At 43.0% G+C, this 27,433-nt stretch overlaps 1 long non-coding RNA gene across 2 annotated transcripts in view; it reads right to left on the bottom strand.

The window, feature by feature from the left end:
- Window positions 1-27,433, bottom strand: part of LOC122173898 (uncharacterized) — a 351,970-nt gene that overhangs the window by 37,628 nt on the left and 286,909 nt on the right. Inside the window, exon 4 of one of the 2 annotated variants that reach the window (XR_010592689.1) lies at window positions 26,123-27,154. The exons of the other annotated variant lie outside the window; for it this stretch is intronic. This is a non-coding gene — a long non-coding RNA (uncharacterized LOC122173898). Of the gene's footprint in view, window positions 1-26,122; window positions 27,155-27,433 lie in introns of those variants that run through there. 2 annotated transcript variants of the gene reach the window in all.

The following is a 27,433-nucleotide window of genomic DNA, read 5'->3' as shown; positions in this document are numbered from 1 at the left end:
AAGATCACACTTTTGTCTTTGGGAAAAAGAAATCCACCAAAAGCTACGAGACATCATAAGGGTGGGAGAGCCACATATTTTTATCCCAGTCTGGGATTTCATTTTATTATTACTGGTTCCAGTTCCTTCCAGTCTCTTAAGAATGGGACAGGCCCAGCCATGTGTGCCTATATGATCTTGATTTTTATAAAAATCTAAAGGAAGAAAAGAGAACTGTACTGCAGAAAAACAATTCTAAGAAAGGGATTTTGGAGCTGTTAATATAGGACGTCCATCTGCTCAAAACCAAAGCCTTCTGTAGATATTTTCAGTGGACTGATCTATTCAAGGAACCAATTTATTAAAAGATACAGATGAAGAGAAGCAGGACTTGGTAATCATATATTAGTATTTTTAAAAATAAAAACTGACTCCAAGTTTTTTAGTCACTGAAATGGGCCCAGCACATCATGTATGTGATGTAATGACAGCTCAAGACTGGAAATGCTTTTGATGCATTATTAACCATAAAAAAGGCATTAAATACCAGGCCTGAATGCCATGGGGATGCATATTTCACTAGGAATTATTTTTCAATGTATGCTTAAAGTTTATTTGGGTAAACAGATGACTGTGGACTGTCAGAGTTGGAGTGAGATTTATGTTTATTTGGAACATTTTTGAAAGAGAGGAAATGGCTGGACCCATTGAGCAAAGAGAGAAATGTAAATCTCTCCCTTAGCTCAGAACAGGGTTGGACAGTGACTCACAAGCAATTTCATTCAGAGTGGAGGAGTTGGAAGCAATGCTCAGTGAGTATCAGCTAGAAGAAGATGAGTCTGGGATTTTTGAACATCTCCAGCATGAAGCAATAATAAGAAACTTCTAACGTTCATTACACTGATCTAATCTGTAAGCAGAACCCAGACTAAACTTCCAACATATGCTTGATAAACGTAATGCCAGGGCCAGAGCACTCACAGATCCCAGCGGGAAACCTGCATTCTTCATTCAGGTTTTGTACTATGCAGAGTGGAACCCACCCCCATGTTGTAACCATCCACACACCAGCACAGGGGAGAAAACTCAGGGCAAATGTCTCCGCTCAGATATTTGCAGTGGTTCTGGACTCTGATATTTGATTAATAAAATCAAAACAAGAAATTAAAGCAATTAAAAGATGAAAAACCCTGATGAGGTAGCCCCAGATCATGTCCTTGCCACTGCAGGATTGCTACTTGTACATTTTCTAACATTTTTTCAGATTTGTTTTAAAAGTCCCAGACCATGAGGCTTCCATGCCTTCCCTCAAGAGATGACTTTACAGCTTACAGTCTCTCACTGCCAGGTAGTTTTCCCTGATATTCACCCTCGTTTTTCCCTTTCTTAATTTCATTTTATTATTACTGGTTCCAGTTCCTCTTTGTTCTTACTCACATCAAACGCCTATTGATGCAGTGGGAATTGTAGGAGAGCAAGATCTGCAGAATCAGCCTTTTGTGTTTACATCCCTCAAATATCTGTAGCCTGTTATCATGTCTTCTTCACCCTCATCTCTTTGCCAAGCTACATACATTTAGCTCTTTTAATCTTTTCTCATTAATCAATTCAGCCTCCAGACCCTTAATCCTTTTTGTTGCTCTTCTCTAATCTTCCTCGGGTTTGTCAATACCTTTCTGGTGCTGAGATGCCCAGGACTGCGCTCAGTGTTCTTGGTGCGGTGACATCCCAGATCTGTGGGGAGGGTCTCTTCCTGTTCTGGCAAGTGATGCCTTGATGGGTGCAGCCCCAAATTGCATTGGCTTTTTTTACTGCTGTTTCACACTGCAGACCCCTTCAGGTGCCCCCTCGAAATGTGGAATTCCCAGTGGGAGGGCAGGAGATCCTGCCTTACTGATCCCACAGCAAGTTCTGCTGTCAGCAACATTTAGAGCCAAGAAAAGAGAGAGGAGTTTCTTCCCTGATGGGTTTCACACCTACCTTCGAGCTGAATGTCTGACTGACTTTTTGGAGGCCCTCATTTACTTCCAGGGAGCCCTGCTTCACCAGCCCTGACTTTCCCCTTCATGTCCTCTCACGGCACCTGCTTCTGATTCAGACATTACTCAGCTAATAAGTGCCCAGATCATCTTAACTCTCAGCTGACCCCCTCCAGTCTCTGTCTCCTCCTCCTGTTGTTCTTGTCTAAACACAGGGCTTGACCCTGCGCACACTTACTAACAGGGGTATCGTTTCTACTCTGCGTCGTCCCACTGAAGTCAGTGAAGGAAAAGAGGAATCAGAGAGAGCTCCCCCTGCAGAGTGAAAAATTAACATCTTTAGCTGTGGAGTAGATAGTCTCTGTTTCTCATTGGTCTGCTAAATCCAAATGCTCCAATGGCAAGCAGTCAGACGGGACCCTCCGCACCACATGCAGCGAACACTACCCTTAGTCTCCTAGCTCATCTGCTAAAAGGACAGAACAAAGGAAGGCCTGCCCAGGCTGTCTTTTTATACAGTATCCGGCTGTTGATCCCAGGCTTGACAGGGGTTTGGACCTGAAGAGAGGAGGAGACCTCTAAGGTATTGCTGGTCAGCCCTCCACCTCAGACCTTCTGTTCCTGGGTGGAAAGCAATGTGTCCCTGTGAGCACAGCACCGGGCTGGGTGTCAGAGCACCCACGTTCTAGTCCTGCTTCTGCCACTGACTCACTAGGTGACCTTGGTACAAGTTACTTTACCTCTCTGGGCTTGGGTCACCAGGTGCACAATGGGAACAATGATATTTACTCACATTTGGGAAACATTGTGAGATCCATGGATAAAGAGCTCTGCACAAATGTTAATGATGACTTCAGGCAGGCCAGACCTTTACACAACCTATATTGTGGGGGGAGGGGAGGGATGAAATGGCATTTCTGGTCAAAAAGCGGTGGGTGTGTGCTTTCTACTCACACCCATTGTTTTGTATTAACAATGCCATTTCACTACCAAAGAATGTTACAGAAAAAGGAAAATACCGGTGAAATTGCCTTTCATCTTTAACTCGTCCACAAGGACACACTGCACCTGGTAAAATACAAAGGAAGCTCCAAAATCAGCGGGTTATGTAGACTCTGCCAGACCTTCCCTTGCAAAGCGACCCAGCCTGGGGAATTACACAAATGGCCTTCCATTGCCCTCTTAGTTTCTTTTTATGGCAAAATGCTTTGCTTTTATCAATCCCTCCCCCCTCCTATGAGTCCCAGAGGCTCAGGCAAAACAAAGAGCAGATGAGTAAAATGCGTCCTTCTCCTCTGAATGGAATGGGAGACTCACTCCACGGGAAAGCGACCCAGGGACGGGGAAAAGCTCTAAAAGTAAAAGCCAGTAAATGTAGCCGATCTTTCTGCATGGGTGGAGGAATTTGGCCTAGGCCAAAAATATGGCTGCTCTTTCCAAGCGCTGACATGCACTGCTGCACAAAACTGTGTAGAATCAGAACAGACACAGAGGAATACGAGTCTAATGTTTGTAGCTACCATCAAAAATACATGGCAAGAGAAAATTATCCTACAGTAGGATTCTGACTGGGGAAGAAGGAATGAACCTACAACCAGATTCCAACTGTGGGGATTGGTGAACCTACAGCAGAATTTTAATCAGAATGGAGATCAATGATCCCTCAAGCAAGTTTTTAACTATAGGGAAATGATCTGAGAGATACATAGGCACAAAGGAATGTAACCCCAATCCTACAACTGATACCATAGGGGCAGATACTGTGCCATGCAGAGCCCTGGTGACTGACTTCAGTGGGCTTTGTATGAGTGCAGCATCCACCCCCCAACGTGGATTCAGTTGCAGGTCTGGGGCCTTAATTTGATTCCTCTTAAGGAAGGGTCGAACTCCAAGACGGGGCAGGGTCAAGGAGGCAGAGAGCATCGTTCCCTTCTCTCCGTGTTATGGAAACTTTTGTTACTTTTAAGTCTACATAACTGGTATCCAGATCCCACAGTGACGACAGGAAGCATGGGGCTAACTACAGCTGGTCAGAAAAGCTTTGACACAACCAGCTTCCCTCTGCAAATACAGTTCTGTTGAAATCAAAACCCTTCTTGAAATCATGTTAATTTCACAGAAATTTTGTTTTGGGGGAAAAGTTCTGACAGCATTGCAACATGTTTTTGGAATTAAATGTTTCAAAATTACTTTTTGTTATACTTTTTTATTTTGTATTACAGTTTAATTAAAAAGATAAAATCTAAATGAAACATTCCCAATGATTCAAAAAAAAAATTTTCAGAATTTTCCTTAGTGGAAAATTCAAAAATTGCAGTTTATAGTTAGATTTGAAATGAAACCAAATTTCAAAATTCTTCATGAGATAGAATTGCTATCCTTCAGCCAGCTCTAGTGCTGAGTGACCTCAGCTCCCATCAACTTCTAAGGAGGCAATCAACATGCAGGGCCCAGGGGGAGTTAAAACTGTCTCGGATTCAATTAGAAGTAGATGAGGTCAATGGGTGTAAACTTCTAATTTTAGGGTTTAAAACAACTGAGGTCAGGATGAAAGTCAGCAGAAAGGCCGTCAGCACCAGGGCGCATTTTTATTTTTAATTTTTAGATTTGGTGAAATCTGCGTTGCTGCTTTTGGAGTTAAAATGGCCAGGAGAGGAAAAGGGAAGTTTGTAAATTTAAAAGGTTTAATTCAAAATAAAATAAATTCATTTTCTCCAATACAGTTTAGTGACCATTAGACATTAACAGTCACATTGCTTATTTTAAAATGAAACTGATTTAGTCTTTCAACAACAACAAAAATGAGTGTTGAAAATACACAGTGGGAATGAGAAATGGATGTGGAGCACCTTAGCCTAGGAGCGGGATTTTTGTTCACTCAGCCATATTTTAGACAGTGCACTAAATTATACTTGGGAGACTGAAAATAATCCAGAGATTATTTAATTACAAAATAAAGAAATTTGCCCACCAAGAATGACATTAAAATAACATTAGAGCTGGGATGCCAAACACACAATACAAGTAAGAAATCAGAGTTATGGGGGAAAGGTGCTATGTACCCCCCGACACCCAGACAGAAGGCTGGCTCCCCACTCAGAACCGCCAGTTCCTTCCTCCTCAACCTTAACATTCCATGACAAAGTCATTCGGGGGGAGTGGGGAGGAAGAGAAATATCAGTGATATTATTAACTACACAGTATTTCTGTTTGAGACTCAAATAGATTATGGATTCCTCTTGAGAAAACAGGCTCTGTGTTGCATTCCACATCAGAGGAAGCATTTTCCTTTGCACAGAGCACAGTGGAAAAATATTTCATTTCACCTAGAATTTTTTCCCTGGTATGTTTGGTGGCTTTCACACAGACACCTCGCTATTTCGCAATGAAGACCTAGTTTGGGCTGCAAAAATAGGGCCTGATCCAAAGTACAATGAAGTAAATGGAAAGACTCCCACTGATTTCAATGGCGTTGGATCAGCCTATGGTGAATTGTCACCCAGACCAAATGCAAAGAGTGGACCACCTGGCTCTCAGCAAGAATCTGCCCTACGAGAAACCATATTTGCTAAAAGGTGGGGACAGGCTACTTGAAATTCTGTTGTCTCCTCTTTGTAAACATAAAATCTGGCAATAGGCCAACATAAAAATTTCCCGTAAAGATTTGTTTATAGATTTTGATTTATTTGGTTACAAATTACCCAAGGAAGATGTATATAACAAATAATTATTTGCACTCTAGAGTTTATCCATAGATCTCAAAGTGCTTTATGAAGGTGCATAAACATTCTCCTTGGTTTGGGCCCAATACAGAAAAGCACTTAAGCACATGCTTAAATCCATCCCTGTTGGGCCAGCACTTAAGCATGTGCTTAAGTTTAGGTATGTGCTAAGGTCTCATTATCTGGCCTAACATTAAGCACATTCTGAAGTGCTGTCCTGAATAGAGATTCTTTCCTGAACTGGGGCCTTTACAAACAGGGCTGATCCTCTCAGGACTTCTGGACACAAAGCCCTTGAGTCATATGAGCAGCTTCATTCAAGTCAATGAGGCTACTCACATGAGTGCTGGAAGAACAGGGCTCTATGTGAATTGTTCAAGGTCACCCAGTGAATTAATGGCAGGAATAGAACCAAGATCTCCTGACTTGCAAGTCCATGGTCATTCCACCAGACTACCCTGCCTTATTTACCTAATTAAACCTTAAAGAATTGTTTCAGCATTAAAAAACAAAACAACAAAACAAAGAATAGGAGTAGCTTTTCTAAGAGTCCATTCCTGGAGAAGGTGGGAACATTCTTACTCCTGTAGGTGGCTAACATTATTAGGATAAGAAATGGATAGAAATTACCACTGCTCTCCAACGAATGCTGCTCTACGAACATTTTAACTGGGACACAAATGAACCTGATCACTCCTTGGGGACAGTAAGCAACATGCCTTCCAATGTTAATATCTTGCTTAACCAGGTAACTGATCTGCGGTCACTATTCTTTTGTATTTTCAAGGATAATTTAACAAATACATGTTCAAATACTTACCCAGATTTAGCCAACCAACTGTTTAACTTCCCCCCCAACTAATGTGTCTTGCTGCATTGTAATTGTTCTTGCATACATGTTACTCTTGCACTAATTTATCATAGTAAAGTTATAAAAATAGAACAGGCTTTTGTATAATATGCTTAACTGTTAATTTACTTAATCCATTTATATCTTTTTGGTAAGACATCAACTAATACTAGTAGAGGAATGAATGGAGCAAAGTGAATCTCTTGTGCTGAAAAATTAAATGACTCTAGAAAATGCTGGGGGGGGGGGGGGGGTTTGCCAGGAGACATGATTAGTTATTTTTCTTAAACCAATGTTGTGTAGAGATTGGCATTTTAACATTGTTCATTTATTTTATAAGCAATATTTTAAAATACTATTTATATTTTCACATATTTACTGTGGTCAAGTGAAAAATTCTCCAAGTTATATCTGTTTATGTTAGCTTTCATATTTGCATAGTAAAACATGATGAGATATTGCCTATACATTTAAATGCCTAAGTTCTTTGGTTAAAGCCCAGAGAATGGTTTATTGCAACAATGTATAGATCTTAGGTCACATGTTTCTTTTACATAGATCATCTAAATGGCCCGCTCATTGTGATACACATTTAAAAGTGTAAAACATTCTATGGCAACAGAAATCAACTGGAAAAAAAGACAAGAAATTCTAACCTCGAGAGTTTAAATAAATTATAATCTTTGTAATTCTGCCATAAATCCCCCAGTTGGGATTTAATGATTTAGAGTTTGCTGATCTGGCAAAAATCCAAGTGCCTTAGGTTGCTTAATGGATAAAACATCGCCTTTTCGATCCTACTTTAACTTCAGTCGGAGGTGACAGCAGTGTCCTGGTTGCTGCTCAATTCTTGATGGACAATAGTAGGCCAAATGGTAAAAGTGCTTCTTATATCACTTAACCGCTTTGGGGGTCGGGGAGGGAGAATGATCTTTTCTTCCAGAGAGAGGGGGCCTCTTGTCAGCATTAAGTCATTGATTAAGGAACAGCATTGTTGGTGGTTGTTTTTTTAAACTAGTGAATAAGGACTTTACCTTGCAGAATAAGGAAAAAACAAAACAAAACCCTCACCAAGCAGCCAACTGCCCTGCAATCCAAGAGGAAAGCAGCCTGGACTCAGAATTCCAGAAGTCAGAACAGGGATCAGATAAAACCGAATGCTTAGTTTCCCTAGCAGAAAAATACATTTGCTGTGCTGTGGTTCCATGAGAATAAGGCTATGTATTTTGCTCAGAGGTGTTCCCCTTTTCAGTGTATTCTTATTTGGAATTCAAGGATTTAATTTCTTCATCCAGAGATCACAAGATAATACACGGAGTAATAATAATAACAACAACTTCTAGGAAGAAGCTTGTACTGCTTCATCCAGTAACCAGATCAGCTTCATATTTTCAGGCAGTTTTTAAAGATGAAAGTCTAAAAATAACCTCCGAGTTTGTTGTGTGTGTGTCTCTTTCTTTTTGGTAATACATATGTAGCTACCTGTACTTAATCATTAAATATTTGCATTGGTTGGGATAACACTGGCCTACCAGAGTTTACTAAGTTGCTTTTCAGGAATGCTGCATTGTACACAAAGGCATCAGCCACTCCACTTACTGCTTTTTCTTCAATATTTTAAATATTGTCTGGCTTTTTAAAAGGTGATTTCAAGGCTATCTATTTGAGAAAACGAATTCCTCTGCTAAACCATTTTTCATTAGAATATTTAAGGAGTAAATCTTGCAGCTCTTTGTTTATCTGGTTTGTCTAGCTTCCAACGGCCTGGAAAAATCTCATTTTAGGGGTTTAGGGGTACCAGCTAAAATGACAGGTCTCGCTGCCTGGGAGGCCACTTTTTACAGGGATCATTCCATTTTTAGCTTTCAGGTAGAGTCAGGAATTTTAAATGAAACAAATACTCCACTTTTCTCCTGCACCATGGGGTTAGATCTGTACTTACTGGCTACCAACTGGAAGTGTATGGGTAAGTACCAGCTGGCTAGCGCTTCAGCACATATCAGCCCTGAGCAACCTGGCTTAGAGGATAAAAACTAACATGTGACAAATCATAAAACTGTGCTTGCAATCTGGCTAGTTCAATTAATCACATTGCAGTCTCCGGTCTGCATATGTATGTAAGGGGAGGTCACCACTGACCTTTTCACATGACTAATGTAACTGAACTCCTCTTTCAATGGTCCTCCAGAGCAAAGGAGAGTGAATGAGAGAGAGAGACGGGCAGAGGAAGGTACAGAAAGAAACACAGGGAGAAACAGAGAAAGACAGCGCTGAGGGAGCAGAGGAAGAATCAGTTCTCTTCAGACTGAGAATATTACATGAAAAGAAAGTAGGTCAGACTGGAGAAAACTCTCCACACAATTAAGAGCCCAAATGTCTGATTGCAAACAGGGATCGCATGGAAACAAGTGATCTAAGGCAGGGCTAAGGAGTGTCTCTTATTCTTCAAATTTTATGATGTGTGTATATATGTATATGTTATAAATATTTACCTCTAGACGTAGGAGTTTAACAAACATGGAGTGTATGCAAGGTGAGCAGTTACATATTTTTACTACAGTATAAAGTATATATTATTACATATACACAGAAAAATATAACAGACACGTACACAGGAAATTATATGTATAAAATACATACAAGTATATAGATTTTGAAATATAATCTATCATCGATCACTGTATATGTGGGTGCACAGATCTGGAGACTCGGTCTGAGCCCAGCTCATTTTAGATACATGCAAACTTATATATGAATTACATCACAACACTCACACACACACACACAAATACAAGTTGAAAGAAGTCACTGCATAACAGAAATATTAGCAGTATTGTTCGTACCCTGAATCTCAATCAAAGCCCAGGAGTATACTCCTTCATCCACCCTTTTCTTTGGTGTAAGTGTCAATATTCAAATTTCAACTTATTATTATAAACTGTTTGTCGTTCAGAAAACCTTGAGCACAAGGAAATAGAACAGGGACACACAAATATTTATTCTTAACAGAACAGACAAAAAAGTAGAATTGTGTATAGCAAGGCCTGTGTCTTTGTGTTTGCTCCAGGGCCCTTTCACTTTTCTTTCAAATACACTGTTAAAACTGCAAGTGACTGGTAGTAAGTATATGGCCACAATACACAGAGAGGATCTTTGAAAAGTAAACTAATTCTAAAACGAACACTTCACAGAATACCTTACAGCTCGATGCTGCGCTCTAGACACAGACAGACAAAACTCTTGCTGACATCAATGTGCTGGGACTGCAGGACCAGTCCCAAAGGCGAGAGTGTGCTGCTATCAGAAATATTTCCACTCATTACTTTCTTCTGTCATTCCTAAATTATAAGGTTGCCCCATCTCACAGTCACCCCATCAGAGACCCGCTTGCTTTAGCTATGTATTTTACATAGTCTCAATACGGCCATGTTATACATGGTGCATCTCCGGGCATGCTTCACCCTCTCACAAAATCGGTGTCAGATCGGAAGATTCTGCCCTTCCCAAGGAAAGGTTGTCCCCTCACTCTTCATGCCTGTCCCAGGTTTGGTGAGAAATTCTGTTTGGTGCCCAGAAGGAGATTTTGAGCTTTAAGGTGGAAAGACTAGACCTCCAGTCTCCTCTGTTTGCTCAGCAGATGCAGCTTACATTAGTATTAATGGGAGACGCACATGTGCATGCAGAGAAGAGACCCCTGAGATTGTGTTTAGAAGTGTGAAGAAAGTTGTTCATTAGAACACAAAATGCACCTAAATTTTAGGTCAGAAAAGCTAATCATGTCAAGGAAGAAGGAGGGAAGAATGTATTTATAACACAGCAGTTGTGAGTTGAGATTGTAGAAATTTGTCCAGGGAACCAGGCTATTGTCTTCAGTGCCCTATAGATGTATGCTCTATCTGCCCACGACCCCCCTTCTTCACTGACCTGAGGGTCAGAAGCACACATGCTGGCCTTGAACTCTCCGTCTGTCTCTCTGCCATATTAATTACTATTCCTCTATGCCAGGGCCAGAAAACAACCTTCACTGCATTAGTGCTAATTAAGAAGAGTGAGTTTCCCATTCTGGCTGCCTTACTCGCTCTCCTCCACATATTCAGAACAGGAAGGAGTGCTGACAATCTTATTAACAGCAGAAGGAAACACCTCAGTAATGCTCCTATCTAACAAACAAGCCCTGCAAACACAAGCCCCTTATGCAGAATACCATTCATCAAACTTGCCAGTGTCAGCAGTCTGGGAAGGATGGGGAAGGGGTTAGAAAAACGGAAAAGTTTTCAAGGCCTTTGAAGTCTCTGCCTCAGGCAGGGAGGATCTTTCTTTGGAAATATTCCCACCCAACATCAATTTCTAGATTAAAATCCCAAATCAGTTAATTTAGGATGCATCTTATTTCCACAAACATAACCAGTGTTCATTAAAGCTCATGGGACTAGAGCAGGGGTCGGCAACGTTCGGCACGCGGCTCGCCAGGGTAAGCACCCTAGCGGGCCGGGCCAGTTTATTTACCTGCTGACGCGGCAGGTTTGGCCGATCGCGGCCCCCACTCGCCGCGGTTCGCTGTCCCAGGCCAATGGGGGCAGCGGGAAGTGGCACGGGCCGAGGGATGTGCTAGCCACGGCTTCCCGCTGCCCCCATTGGCCCGGGACGGCGAACTGCGGCCAGTGGGGGCTGCGATCGGCCGAACCTGCTGCGTCAGCAGGTAAATAAACTGGCCCGGCCCACTAGGGTGCTTACCCTGGCGAGCCGTGTGCCGAACGTTGCCGACCCCTGGACTAGAGCATCATCAGAATAATAGCTCTCTAAAGACTGTCACCAGCTCTCTTCCCATCAGAACAGGATTTGGATTTACCTGAATAGTCTGAAGATGGAGCGAGGCCAATAACCATGTGCAGACATGTTCCAGTGAGTAGTACCCATTGAAATACAGCCTTTCTACGGACATTTTTACATCTGTATCACAGGAGGTCTCATGTCATTTAACACATACAAACTCATTCATGTATTTCTCAGTCTAACATATGGAACCTGTTTCCACTTCATAAGCCTGCCCTTCTTGGCCAAGGTATTTGCCTATTTTAATTAGTTGTGTAATAAAGAACAGGCTTCTACAGGGTCATAACGGAATGGGGAATGTGCGTGTCGTAGTCAAATGCTGCAGTGCCCCTTATAGAAAGAATTACCACAATGAAGAATGTATGGACTATAGAAGCTCTATCAACTGGGCCAGTTCAGTGGCTTGGTAAGTAGCAGGACTCTACACAGCCATGCAAAAAGCCCAAGTATGATTTATCAGGCCTGATCTCACTTTTCTTTGGCTGGTAGCACTGGAAATGCTACAGAAGTCTTAATTGTGTCTTTCCTTCTTGGACAACTAAACTCTGCACCCGGACCCACTTATGGGGGGAACCCGGAGTCTGTTTTCAAAAAATGCTAACAACAAGAAAAAAGAAAGCCTAATTGATTTATTACAGTGACATACTTCTTTGCCTCTCTGGCTTGTGGGTGTCCTGGTGTGACATCCCCATAAGAACAATGGGCAGCTATGGAGCATGAGACATTCCACTGGCAGAACCCAGGCTGTGGCCCCCAATGGAGGAAAATAAGCCTGGAGCAGGGAAGCAGCAGTGGAAGCCATCCATGATCATGATCTACTAGAGGCCACGGAGCCAGCAGTTGCAGCTCACAAGTTGGATGCAGACAGCTAGGGAGAGGATGGGGGTAGAGAACTCAGAAGCCTGTCAGAAGGGATCCCATGGGACCTCTCGGGAACATAAAGCTGTTCCCCGCAATGGATTGCCTGCCTTCTACCAGGGACGAATGCTTCTACTGGTACAGCTGCTCCTGTGCCGATGAATCAAACCCATTGATTCTAAAGAAGTGAATATCAAAATATATGAATTCAGGAGGGAAATGAATACTGATCTTGACTGACTTCAGTCAATAACTGCAGGACCACACAACTTGGTGCTCACCTAAATACAAAGTCTATTTTTTTTATTGTTACAAACATTCTGAATGTCTTCACCAGTAATCTCTGGGCATCTCTCCATTGAAGCCTTGATTTTCACACGTTTAACTTGATTTCTTTTGTAATTACAATTTTAAGACTAAACCATGTTCTAAAGGGCCAAGCTGCACAAGGAGGGAGCAGCGCATGGTCTGAGCAACATTTATTGACAATATTATCCCTTTAGAAGAAAAAGAAGTCTCCAGAGGTGCTGCAAGGCGAGGGTGTTGTTACACATCTATGTCTTGCCAGAACGTCCAGTGCACAGGGAGCTTGAAACACATCCCTTCTGGGGCCACTAGAAACACCCAGTCTCCCTCATAACAGTTCAGCAGAGTCATTGAAATTGAGGCTGTTTTCTGAATGGGTGCTGCAGGAAACCTTACTTTGACCCTAACAAGGAGATGAAATTACAGATCCAGAAAATACAGTTTGCCACCTGGGAGGTAAATGTCAGCAGCAATCAGGATCGGATTGGTTCACAGTGCACCAGACATCATGCTGGGTTTTTTTTTGCAAAGTTTCAGCAAAAACGATTCAGCCATTTCCGAGAACAAGGTTAAGGATTTGGCCAGTGTCTGTAAGCGAGCACGCTCCAGCACAAGACTGAACAAGAATTTCCCTGCAATTGCTGCTCCCAGCTGCCGTGGTGCAGGGCACCGGAACTGAGAGCAGGGAGACTGTAGCGTGGAGGAGGAGGAAGCAGCACAGAGGGGACAAGCGCTGGATCTGGAGGGAGTGGGAGGCAGCAGAGGGATTAGACCGGACAAGGAATCAGGGATAGGTAGTGAACTGAGGACTGTCAGGGTGGAGGGATACTGTGGCTGGTTGGGCAATGAGACTGGACTGGGAGGCCAGGGTTGGGGGAAGGGGAAGAGACAGGGATGAAGAGCCCAGGAAGGGAGACTGGGATTGGGAGCAGTGGAAGACTGGGACTCAGACGAGGAGCACAGATGGAGAGATGGTGACGGTCTGGGCAAGGACTGGGACTGGCTATGAGGCCACTGGAACTGGGATGAACCAAAGGTGGGAGACTGGGGTGAAGAGCTAGTGGGGGAGGGAGGGAGGAGATGGGGATGTGATAGGTGCAGAAGGGGTCAGGTTTGGAGGAAACAGAAATAGCAGGTCCATGACTGCCTGAGCACACTCCCCTCCAGAAGCTGGGATGGAACCCAAGATTCCCGAGTCTCAACATTCTTCTGTTGTCAGCAAAGATCTATGAAACCTACTGGCAAAATGTGTCTCATTCCCCCTCTAGTGGTTGGTCCATATAGAGGATGACATCCTACTACTGCTATCAGTTACTCTGTTAACTCAGGAGCCAGAGGTCTGTGCAGTAGATGTAAATCTCTAACAGTGCTGATGTCTCAGGTGTTTGATTCCACATGATGGAATTTATTTCGGTTTGCTTTTTTAAAAAACTTGCTTGCATTGTGGATGTGTTGTCCATTTAGATCTGCACAAAACAGGTAGGAATGCTATGCAAACCAATCTGATGGCCATTAGTCCCAAGACATTCATATGAAGTTTCAAGTTTTCCTGGGGCCAGGTCCTCTGCATATGAAGATGGTTCAGGTATGCCCCCCCCCAACTTTTCCCTGATGTCATTGTTAGGAAGGCAAAAGGGAACCCCCTTTCCACCATTCTCTGGGTCCAGCCACCAACTGAGTTCTCGCAGGACCTGGGGTGGGACTGTGACACTCTTGCTCATGTGATGCTTGGACAGAGAGTACACAGACCTCAGCCTAGTTGTAAGGACCACAGGTGAAGTCTGGCAAGTGGCGTCAAATATATACATGTTGATGTGTGGCCTAGGAACTGTTGTCCCTGGGTTTTATTTTAGTTATTTGCCATTCAATAGAGAAACTGGGACCTGTCCCCCTGGTAGGCTCTTGCTGATCAAGTGTCATTCATAGCTAGTGTGAACTCTACTGTCTGTGATGGAGTGAGAGACAATTTGTCATAGTTCACAAGAAGTCTCAATGGAAGAAATTATCCTGTAGGGCTGCTGCAATCTCCTCCTGGGGCTGCCTCTGATCAGCCAGTCATCTAGGTATGGGTAGACGGGGATTCCTTTGCTTTTTAAATACCCTGCCATCGCTGCCGGGCACTTTGTGAATAGTCGTGGTAGAATCATAGAATATCAGGGTTGGAAGGGACCTCAGGAGGTATCTAGTCCAACCCTCTGCTCAAAGCAGGACCCATCCCCAAACAGATTTTTGCCCCAGATCCCTAAATGGCCCCCTCAAGGATTGAACTCACAACCCTGGGTTTAGCAGGCCAATGCTCAAACCACTGAGCTATCCCCCCATCTATCTCGTCTGGTGATAATAGTCTGTTTGCAATATGGGTCTGGAGTGTAGATCCCTAAGAAGCATAAACTAACTTCAGAGTCCTTTGAGCTCTACATGTATTTTCACAGCATAATTCCACCCTTTCAAAAGGCAGGTCTTCTAATGTCGCTTGAACTTCTCTGGGAAGGCTCGACATCTGAAGCCATGAGGCCCTTTGTATTGTTACTGCAGTGGCCATGGATCTGGCTGCAGTGCCTGAAATGCCCATTGCTGCTTTAGGGCCATTTTGGCTACGAACTGTCCCTCTTTGATTATCTCATTGAGCTCGTCCCTGTTCTGCCAATAAGGTCATGATGGCATGCCATAAGGACATGGATGGGTTGTCCAATATGGGTCATTCCAGTGACATTTCAGAAGTGGTTGAGGCTAATCCCTATCTAGAGAGCCACCTGGTCTTTCTGCAGTGTCATCCGCGGTTCTCAGGACAGAGAGTTCCCTGCTTGAAGAAGGTGAGAACGTGTTCCTCAGTGATGGAGAGGGGGAGTGGATTTCCTCTAAGGATGGTGCTGGGGTATACGGTGCTCTCAGTACCAGGATCCACACCTCTGCAGGTAACTGTCTCTGTACTGAGGTCATTCCAGATTCCTTCAATGACATGGTCGGGATTTATCAGCAACACTGCTGAAGGCATCAGTGCCGATGGTTGTACCATTAGTACCAGTGGTGCTGGTGCTGGGGAGTTTCCTCAGTGCAGCAGTGTCATACAGCTCCTTGTCATTAGACCCTGCTACCATTTGGGAATTAGTGGCTTTCACACTGTAGGCTCTGAGTGGTCTTTCCCTGTGTGAAGACACTGAACTCAGTATGGAGTGTCTGCCCTTATGTTTGGGGTGGTCTCTCTCAATGCCAGACTTCGGTATTGGAGGTATCGGCACTGGGCTTCAGTGCCAATGGCATCAGCTTTGGTGCCAGGTCTTTATTTGGTGCTGAAGTCTTCTCCATGCTGGTTTTGGCATTACATGTCTAAGAAACAGGGTGCTCACAGATGTTTTGCCCGGTATCTGGTGGGCTCTGGTACCTATTTCCTCTGGGTCTTTCATGGATTGCTCCAGCAAGTGAAGCTTCAGTCCAATGTCCTGTGACTTGCGAGGCCTCGAACAGCCCAACCAGCATACCTTCTGTATGAACATCTATCCGGTATATGGCGCATGTCCAAGCAAGAGGCATCTGCTATGCCCATCCTTTAATGGGATTTGTCCATCACAAGAAGGGCAGGGCTTGAAGCCCACAAGCTTAGAGGCCACCATACTGAAAGCCCTGGACAAGGGAGTATATTAGAAAGGGGGGCTAAACAGGGGGGGGTCTAATTATTAGAATTCAGTCCAGATGGGTCAAGTTTATTCACTGTGGTCTTCTATAAGTGAAGTAGAAGAGTCCTAAAGAGTTTACCTGGAACTGAAGACTAGCGGGTTGGACACGTGCTATGTTCTGTTTCACTGCCACAGGTCGCAAGAGGGAACCGAGGAAGGGTCACGGCCACCCCACCATTTATAACCTTGTATGGGAGCCCAAGGAGGCACAAGGCACATACAGTCGCTGCTATTCACATGACTAACATCCTCCTGCAGTTGGATCCACATTGAAGAACCAGTGTGTATGCTTTTTACCTGACTCTCTCTGCCTCATTTCCTCATCTTTAATATGATGATAATAACTCCTTACTTTACAGGGGTGCTGTGTAAATAAATGTATGAATGTTTGTGAAACATTCAAGTACTAGATTCCTAGAAATGCCCATCAAAAATTAATAATTCTGTGGTCAAAGCAAAATACGAACAGTGTGCAGTACTGGGGGGCACACATTGAACAATGAGGCAAAAACAAAGTATTGAACAGCTGCTCATTCAGAGACCACTGTTCACCCTGCACACTGAATGAGGTGGAGGTCATGTGGAGGAAATAGCATGTGAGCATGTAATTAAAGACTGTATCATCATGTTTATGCACAAGGGGGTGAATTGAGGTTCTCTTCCCTCCACCCCTCTTGCCCCCTCCCCCTTTGCTCCCATCCAATCTCCTCCCAACTCCAGCTCCTGGCCCCTCCTGCTTGTAACCAATCCCCCCATACTTGGTCCTGTACTCCTTCCCCTGTGCATCCCAGACCCCCCTCTGTTCCTATCCACACGCACACACACACCAGCTCCTGTCCCCCTCCCACTTTTCCCACCCCAGGCTCTTGTCCCCCTGCTCCTCTGCTTCCCCCACCATCTTCTGGCTCCTGTAATCGCCTCTTCCCTCCCCCCACCATTTGTCACCCCTTCACAGTCCAGGGTGGCTGGTTCTCCTCCACGCTGCCTGGGTGACAGAAGTGGGATCCCTGCCCAGTGCCACAGAGACACCTGGCAGCCATGAGCTGCAATTGCAGAGACAGGCCTGCTCAGCCTTTGCATCCCCGAGCTGGAGCATGCTCAGTGCAGATGGAATCTTCAGAGAATTTATCTGCCAAACTTTAACTAATCCCTACTGAGCATGTGCAAACTGAGATTTTTCAGAGGCTTATAACTTGGCCAAATTTGGATACATTTTCATGGGAACAGCAAAAGGCACATTCCTGACAACAGGGTGACCTCCCTGCCAAATTTTGAGAATTTTTCAACAAGCAGTTGTGAGAATTTTTTTTAATATGGGCCAAATAATGTATTTTCCTTTCATTCTGTTCTCAGAAACAGCTGAACCATTTTGCTAAAGCATGAAAAAAAATTATCCTGAGGCAGACGCCTGGGTTGAAAAATAACAGCCTGAACAATTAAAATCCAGCTAAGTTATATGCAACTGAAAAGAGGGTCTTATAATGGGAAGTGTCACGCAACCTTATACAGGGTAGCACTAGCAACTCAACACAGAATATATAAATGCCGCCATCTGTGTGAGTGTGTGTGTGTGCGTGCGATGTCTTATCTGACTACTCAATCTACACCTCTTCACCCCTCTGGTGGATCTTAAACCCTCATGTGTTACTCATGTATTATTATTATTATTTAGACTTTGGTGGCACTCAAAGTGTGCTAAATACTTTTCAATCTCAGGAAGACATGGCCTTTGCCCCCAAAAGCAAATGGTGTAAAAGACAAAGACAGATGAGAGCCATAGGAAATAAAAGCAGATGTGGCCCAGCCTGTGTCCCATGGTTCGCCAGTAATTTGCAGAGCACTTGGTGGCCCATAAAGAAGTGGCTGGTCACATGACTATGACTTCTTCTCGTTGCTAAATTTCACTCAGCCAGCCAAGGATACATTAAATACTTTCCTAATGTTATTTTTCCAAGTAAGCAGTTAATGTTGACACAGGGATGTTATTCCATTACTAAAGGGAGGAGAAGTGGTCTGCGCCATCGTGAATGGGAGAGCAGGTGAACAAAATATAATCCACACTATGAAAAAAGGCATGAGAATCCCTACACTATACCACGTGTATGAGCGTAAATCCTGGCAATAGCAAGGTCATCCTTCAACCATGAGTGAAACAGGGGGTCTGGAGTCCACTAAGATCTTCTGGGATGCAATTCTCTCCAAGTCAATTTCACCAGAAGTATCTGTTTGTAGAGCATCCAGCCAGTGATACAATCCTGGGCCAGGTGGGGAAGAGCAGACAGGGATGTCAGTTTTGCTGCCATGTTTTTTGCCAGCAGACTCTTGCAGACAGAAAAAGACCTCAGGAAAAGAGATGCTGCATTTTAATCCTCACAGCTCAGACCTTCTTTCCCCTTATTCTCCCAGCCTTATAAAAATAGAAAGAACACATGTTCCCATTAGTCACTTGCTAGAGGGAAGCTGGGGGGTATGTGCTGACAGTCTGTACACAGAGGCCTAATTTGAATACTATTTGCATATTCCAGATAGACAAAGTGCAACTGTATTAAAAACACACATGCACAAGAGCTCTACAAAGTGAGACAGAAGCCTGCTGACATTTACCAGAAACCAAACCTTTTGCTTGGTATGTTTCCCAATCTGCTCAGTAGGGCCCCTCACGGCTAATAATGTCCAGCACAGCTAGTTTCAGAGAGGTTTTCAATTAAATTTCTGCTTGCCAAGAGTGGTTTGTATATATGCAAAAGTGAGTCCCCAGCTCTCCTCCTGAGAATGTTAGACAGATACCATTCCTCTCTCCTGATAATACCATTTGCTAGGCCCAAACTAGGAGGAGTCATTTTTGGGGTAATCAGATGCAGTAAATGTGTTTCACTGCACTTTCCTAAGCTAAAATTCTGCCTGTGTTTTCAAGTGTTCACATTGGAGTAATGTGTGTCTAAAGCTTATCTAAGGTCTGAATGTAAACCATCCCTCCTTGCTGGTTTCCTCTTGATCTTTAAAAGCTCAGTGATCTCTGGCTTGAACATAACCTCTGGGAGTTCAAAGGTTAAGTTTTGGGGATGCAATCAGTGTCCAAGCAAGATAGGACAAGACTGCATTGAGGTTATGTCAAGGCACTGCCAGGGGGAGGGAAAAAAGCCCGAATCACACAGGTGTCTGTTATTGACCCAGCACTTCACATGGACAGCAAGCACAGATACCGTACCCAGAGCAGGACACATCCCTAGTGCCTTTGACCTGACCTAACCTTTGTAACTGTATCAGTTCTAATGGCCAATAGTTATCAACTTTCAATATGCAGCTAAAGGTTCGATTTACTGTGGCCCTATCTGTTGATCTGTGGTGAATTTTCAGTCTAACAAAATGTTATATTCCTCATTTTCTCAGCACAACATCAAAAATATACCAGACATCAAGGCAAAAATAATGACCCACCTATTATTTTTCATAGACAGTGAAATAAAGGGGAAAGAGGAGTTTTGTCCTTCTATATCCCCTAAGGTAAATAAGACAAATATGATTTAAATATATATACAAAAATATTAAAACAATGCTTAGTTACTATGATAAAAGGCACTATAGGACATTTTTAGATAGATTAGACAGATAAACAACCCCCTTATGGAACAGCCCTATAGAATTTAATAGGGATGCACCCCAATAGGGTCCTGTAACAATTTTGCAGAATTACTCTAAGAAGATATGGATTTTAAAAGCCAATTTTTGAGCCATCCTATTCAGTTCTAGCACAAAAATGTAATTCACTATTAAATTCTATAAGATGTTTGCAATAAAACCTGTGCAAGTTTATTATATTTTATCAAATTCTAAAGGACTTCTCCTGAAAGGAATTCACCTTTATCTGACATATTCCTACTATCCATATTTTCACATCATACACTTTTATGCTATCCACAGCACAGCATCTTACATCTGTGTTCAATATCTGATCAACTATGTGCCAAATGCATCCTCTTTTTTCCCCATTCTATTGAGGTTCATATACTGTGTCCATCAAAGTGGTATCTGAGCACCTTTTAGAAGTGCATTAAGCAACTGTCATGTGTGGTTCTTACCTTCTTCCTCTTGCTGGATAGGAAATTGTGTTGGGATTGATTTTTTTTTATTATTATTATTATTTTCATGGGGGGGGGGTAATGTATGATGTGCTACATGTTTATATTAGTAAAGTGAAGGCTAGAATGAAGAAGTTGCTTTTCCTGGCACTTGGAAGAGAAAGTGGTGAGGTTTGAGGTAGCTGCATGGGAAAGAGTAACTGGTCACATTAACAGTGCACCCCAACATGTACTAAAAACTATTGCAAGCTACCCAGAAACACCTCGGCTACTGGAGCCAGGAATGGGGAACTATGAAGAAGAGGGACAGAGTAATCTGGATGGCAAAACCTTCTGATCTGACAACTGCTGTTTCATTTATTGGCATCCAGCATGGAACACTTTTGGCAGAGCCTCTGTCAAAAACCAGTCACTCTTTGTGGGCGCAGTAGCCAGTAAATGATGGCTTTGGCTTTGATAACATTTTGTAAAACTGTAGTTTGGTAAAACAGACACTAATTCAATAAGATTTTGCATCATGCTAGCAACAAATAGCCCAGAACCAGGTTTTCTCTAGTGCCTTTCGTACTCTGGGTATATCAAAGCGTTTTACATGGCAATGAGTTAGATGCTGGTAGCACAAAGACTATGCAGTCAAAGGAGGCAGCTGTTATCTTTAGTAATGGCTTAAACATAGCCTTGGACATTAGAATTTGTTTTATTGACAGTGTCAGACAGAAAAGTAGAAAAGAAGGAAAAAGAGAGACGAGAAAGAGAAAGAGAAATGCAGATGGCAGGCTTCACGAAAGAAATAATGAGTAGGTATTTTAGTGCAGTGATAATTACCAATTTTCTACATTTATAGAAAACTTCATAAATATTGAAGTGAGGTGCTATTATCTATACAGGTACTGAAGCTGTATGAATATGGAAATTCATTAATTATCACTAGAACTATTCATTACAATTTGAATATAGCAAAATAATAAACAGGTATTCATTATATTCCCATAAATTCTACATTTCTAGACTGACCTGGCTTTTTCTTTCAAACTATAAGGGCAGCAGAGAGGGAGATAAACACAAAGTGAGAGAGGGATACGGGTGGGAGGAGACAGACAGTCAGAGAGACACTGACTTGCTGGGTTAGCTTGATAGGGCAGTAAACGCTTCTCCACCCCATGGCAGAACTCACCCCTCTCGGGTTTATGAAACTTAAAGGAATTAGCTGTATTGAACTGTCTGGTTTCATCAGGTCTCTTGGACTGTATCCACAGAAGACATTTGTGGGAAATGTCCCCCCATTACAGGCTCTCGTGCACACCAGAGAGAGCATTGCCATGATCCCCCATCTGTTGCAGGTCAAGGAAGATGACATGGTGGCTAAAATGCCAATGCTTGGCTGAGCCCTCTCAGCACCACTGTAACCACGGCAACCACTGATGGAGCTGAACTGGGGTTAGTGGGACATTTCTCAACAATATGCATTGTAAACAACGCCTTTGGGCCTGGTGTTAATAGAGGAGCAGGACACTGGATCCTAATGCGGGAAAAGTAAAGGAGTGGGACCCCTTTGGGTATGTCTACACTGCTATTAGACATGTGCAGCTGGCCCATGTCAGCTGGTCGGGCTCCCGGGGCTCGGGCGAAAGGGCTGTTTAACTGCAGTGAAGACACTGCAGGGTTCTAGAGACCACGCACCAGACTGAACCTGAACGCCTACACCACAATTAAACAGCCCCTTAGCCTGAGCCCTGCAAAGCCCTGCAAGGGCCAGCCGTGGGTTTTTAATTGTAGTGTAGACACATCCTCTGAGCATGAGACGCATCCTCTGAGCTAGAGAAGGCAGAACTGGGGGGAGGTTCCATTTTGGATTTCTAACCTCATCAATCAGAGGTTGTCTTATGAGCTGAAGAATGGGGTATATAGTCCCTTGGACTGACAATCGAGCCAGTTAGTTATCAGTATCTAATCTTCTTCTTATGGTTCAAGTTTCAGAGAAGGTAATGGGATGCCAACTCTCCAAGGGTGCAGATGCCTATCATCAGTCAGGCTTTAGACCTGGCTCTGGCACTGAGGCTGTACTGGTTGCACACATCCTCCCAAGCTAACGAACCAGTGTCCAAGCTGATATTAGATTTGTCAGCTGTCTTTGATGCGGCTGATCCCGAGGTGTTATGGCTTTGCCTGCAGACCTGAACAGAAGATGGGGCTGCCCTCAGGGAGTGTCATTCTAGCTGAATCCCTGAGGGCAGTATTTGGCAATTGCTTATCTGCCCTGAGGGCTCTCTTAGGCGGGGTTCCACAAGAGTCTGCTCCCCTCCTCCTGTTCAATGTCCACCTGGAGCTATTAGGAGGGCTAGTGAGGGAGCAGAGGTTGAGGGTATTTTCAGTATGTCAATGTGCTGACAAATATAATACATTTCTCCCAAATTAAGAGGGTGCCATTGAGCATCTTCCTCCGTGTCTGGTAGCGACTCTTCTGACATCATGTGGATAGCTGTCCCATTTTTCTTTTTCTTTCTGGCTTACAGGCTTGGATTTGCAGGCAAAACTCTGGACATCAGGTAGGCAAAACAACTGGAAATGTGTTAACCGTAAGCTGTGGTTATGTCGGAGCTCAGCTGAATGCAAACAGCAGGTGTCTGCGCAGGAAGCCAATGAACTACTTCCGAGTGTTTGACCTACTAGCAAATTGCTGAAGAGACACTTACACATTAATACAATCTGCACATCAAACTATGCAGAAAGCAACCTGCAATTATACAATTAGACTGATACACAAGCTTCCCGTTAGTGTTTATTTCTGCTGCCAATCATGCTGCTTACTGGAAAACAAGAGCTCTTAACATCCTCTGTGATCCTTCATGCTCTGTCTCTCTCTCATTCTTTTTCACTGCAAGAGGTTTTGCTGATGTACTCTGATTTTTTTTACATCCTGGTGAATCCCCACTTTAAGGCCACTCCTTGGTGCTTCTGGCAAGCAGGTATATTTATTGTTGGACTGAGACCCGGGTCTGCATGTGATGAATGATATGTCTCATATAGGCAGCTGTTGGGGGATCCAGAGGCCAGGATAGAAGAATCAGATCTGTATTTCCCATGAATAATGTAACTGACAGAGATAGCAGCTAGAAACCCAGCAAAAAATTTTGGGAACAGGACAATACTATTATTTTTAATTTTGTTAAGTCATCTCTGTTCTACACTGGGGGCCAAAGGAGGATTGGACCGGGAGAAGCCTCTATGATCCGACTTGTTTACTCTTAATATCGTGCTTTGAAATTACTAAATGTTGGGCACATTGTAAAAAAAAGATGGCAGAACAAATCAAAACGACATCTTCCTATCTCAGATATTTCCAGTAGGTCTATCATCCTTGTATCAAGGCATTTGGGATCTGTCAGATTCTTGTGATTAATTCCATTTCCTACCCTTTCCATAAACACACTTGCTGAAATGGTTAGCATTATCTGTGCCTCGCTAGCAGCACTGAACTATTACTTGTACTTGTTATAATCCAAATGCAGTGAGGCATATGTCTCAGTGTCAAACTAGTCTGTGCGCCAAATCTACTACTAAGAATGCAAGTCTAAATTATTAGAGAACAGATTTTTTTAGAATCACATGCAAAAATGCACATGCATAATTTATGCTGCATCACAGCAGCTATGGACGCAAATATCAAGATATCATGTTTGTTATTTGCACCTGGAGCTGAAAATGCATGTACCATAGCGGTAGCGAGATATATTTTGTATATGTAGATAACTAAAAGTATCTATAATTCCCTTTTCACAATTTATTAATGTACGCAATGATTTTATGGGAAATCTGGGTTGAATCCCAATGAATGCTCTATTTATTTCTATCTTAGGTATGTCTAAGAAGACCATCTGAGTACCAAGTGATCCTGATTCAATGCTCCTCACACCCATTGCAGATATTCAGACCAAAGCATCAAGGGGACAAGCTTATCTCCTTCAGAGTAGTTCTATATTCACTCAGGACTTGATCCCGCAAGGAGATGAGCACCTTCAATTCTCATTGAAATCAGAGGGAGTTGAAGAGCTCAGCACTTTGCAAGATCAAGCTCTTCAGCGGGAAAACTGGGATCCTTTACTTCTCATCAGCTACACAGAGATAGCTGCTTTGGTCTTTGCCCATGACTTGTGTGCACATGTTTCCAGCAGCCCTGCCCTTCATAGATAGCCAACTGTTTAAGACTCAGTGAAGCTGGATAGCTTAAACTGGCATATGTTCTAGGCTTCATCTGGAGTACTGTGTCCAGTTTTGGGCCCTACACTACAAGAAAGATGTGGAAAAATTGGAAAGAGTCCAGCGGAGGGCAACAAAATGATTAGGGTGCTGGAGCACATGACTTATGAGGCGAGGCTGAGGGAACTGGGGTTGTTTGGTCTGCAGAAAAGAAGAATGAGGGGGATTTGATAGCTGCTTTCAACTATCTGAAAGGGGGTTCCAAAGAGGATGGATCTAGACTGTTCTCAATGGGGGCAGATGACAGAACAAGGAGTAATGGTCTCAAGTTGCAGTGGGGGAGGTTTAGATTGGATATTAGGAAAATCTTTTTCATTAGGAGGGTGGTGAGGCACTGGAATGGGTTACCTAGGGTGGAATCTCCTTCCTTAGAGGTTTTTAAGGTCAGGCTTGACAAAGCCCTGGCTGGGATGATTTAGTTGGGGATTGGTCCTGCTTTGAGCAGGGGGTTGGACTAGATGACCTTCTGAGGTCCCTTCCAACCCTGATATTCTATGATTCTATGATCCTCAGGACCCTATAAGGGATTGCTATGGCAGAACCAGCTGTGGGCACACATACCTTTCTGAGAAAACAAACCACTCCATTGTCTAACTTTATCCACTTGGTCTGCCTTGATGTTCCTTTCCCCTTAATAGGGCCAGCTTTCTAATTCTTTCCTCTCAGACATTTTAATCCTCAAGGTTATCTCACTGTGCTATAGGATCACCAGCTCCTGCATACATTTGTAGATTAGCAGTGCCTGCCATTAGCAAATTGGAAATTTCTCAACCCCCACCCCACTTTTACAGATGGATTTTTCTTCCCTTCATAAATGTGTTAGGAGTTTCATTTCTGTGTGTTCTCTACTACCATAAAAAGCATTTCAATCTTTCACAAAGTGCTGCAGCTTTGTGGTGGGGTTCTGGGGATTTTAATGGACTGGTTGAGCTGAGGAGCCAGTGCAAAGTCCCTACATTCTCCTAATGGGAAGAGCTGAGCTATGTCACAGACATTGGATATTTGTTCACAAACAACATTCGCACACAGATTTACTATGCAACAGTAAATGCGGAGTTCAGATGAGGATGACATAGCCAAGTACAGCGAGCATTTACCTGCTCAGCAAGGTTACCTTTGCAGTGATTAGGGATTAGGTGGGAGTGGTGTTATTTCAGTTGTGACAGTTGGATGAGACAGATGTAAACTGTACTGAATTATCAAAGTAGGGGATCTTGGTACTAATCTGTAGTGATTTTCAGACCAGTGAGACAGTTTGGCACCCTAATTGAATCAGCTTTATGTTCATATGGAGTAGCTCTATCCATTACCAAACAACAAGCAGGTGCTTGGCCTAGAGGCTCTTTCAGTATTGCCAAATGGAATACCAGTTTCTAATAAGCAGACAGTTTCTATACTTTTGAGTATTTCCTTGGGGGCCATGGTGCAGTCTAGAACTCTTGAGAAGGGAAGCTCTCCAGAAAAATGTTTTATAGTTGCTTTAGGAGCTGAAAGATGTCTCTAGGCAGTGAAATGTCACCATTACAGTCTCCAAAGAATATGCCCATTAGTCATTGTTTGAGATTTAAAAGATTTAAGAAACATCCACATTCAAATTGTTTTTTTTAATCACATAACATTTTACTGCATGGTGGAGCCGAAGACGGTACAGGTACAAAACCCCCATTCATCTCATTCACAAAACATTTCCAAGTACAGGATGGGATTAAAACCAGGTTTGAATCTCTCAGCTTTTCATAGCTGCATTGTAATAAGCCTTTGAAATTGATCAGAGACATTAGAGAAGAGACCTAGAACAATCATTTTGCCAGATCTGCTGTTTTTGCCAGAAAGTTGTGAATTTATTAGAGGCCTTGACCAATTTTTTTTTCAGGAGTAGGAAAATATTGGGGCATTTATTCACCAAATGGGAAACTATTTTTCTGGGACTACTACTGAGACGTAGAACACTGAGGAGCTGTGTGATCTCCTGGCTGTGCTAGCATCAGGGTGATTCAGAACACAGATGGCATATTCAGCATTTATTGCAAGACAGTTTGTCTCAGCAGAATTTTTTGTAATGTTTTAATGCCATTTGGATTTAACTTCGGAAGCTGAACTTTATGTATGTAGTTGCAGTATTAAATGAGAACTCTGGTACCTCAAGAGTCTAGAGACCAGCAACACTTTCCCCTACATTTTCAAGGAAGTGCGCAGGGATTCAGCTGTAGCACTTGTCAATAGGAGTTGCAGGACTAATACTGGATTGAATGCTTTGAAAATGTGCAAAACATTACACTGGTCTATTCAGTTGGTCCCACCCACTTCTCTTTGGATAAAATGCCCTGGTACTGCCATCTACCTCAGTAACACCAGAAAAAGAGCCTCATGTTTCTCAGGGTATTGAGTTAGGGCCTTCTTAGCTCTATACTTTAGAAAGGTGGCAAGTACAACTGGGTAAACAGTTCAAACATCTGTTACATTTTGCCATTGGGCAGAGAGATTTTTATGTAATTAAGAGTCATTCAGGAGGTTGCGTGCAAATGGATCAAATTGTACTTCTGAATTTTTAACATCTCCTTGCGACCCACATGCCCAGAGCTTAGCGATGCCGGAGAAGGAAACAGTGGGTTCAGCACTAAAAGAAAAGGTAGAAAATGGAGGCTCAAGATTATAAAATTCAGTCACATTTTAAAATTTTCTGCTACAATAATTCACTTTATGTAGAATTAATGTGGCTGATTGAACGTTTGTGCTGTAATTTACTTATAATTAACATTTTATGGTGAACAGATTTCACCATCTCCTTCATGCTGTGAACTCCATGCCATAGGTCAAAAATGGAGATGAAACAGATAAGCACAAAATATTCTCACTGAAATATTAATGAGATTTTAATTTACTGCTTTAAAAATAC

The sequence above is a fragment of the Chrysemys picta genome, chromosome 14 (genome assembly GCF_011386835.1).
Source record: "Chrysemys picta bellii isolate R12L10 chromosome 14, ASM1138683v2, whole genome shotgun sequence".
Lineage (NCBI taxonomy): Eukaryota > Metazoa > Chordata > Testudines > Emydidae > Chrysemys > Chrysemys picta.
This window is presented reverse-complemented; position numbering and strand designations above follow the sequence as displayed.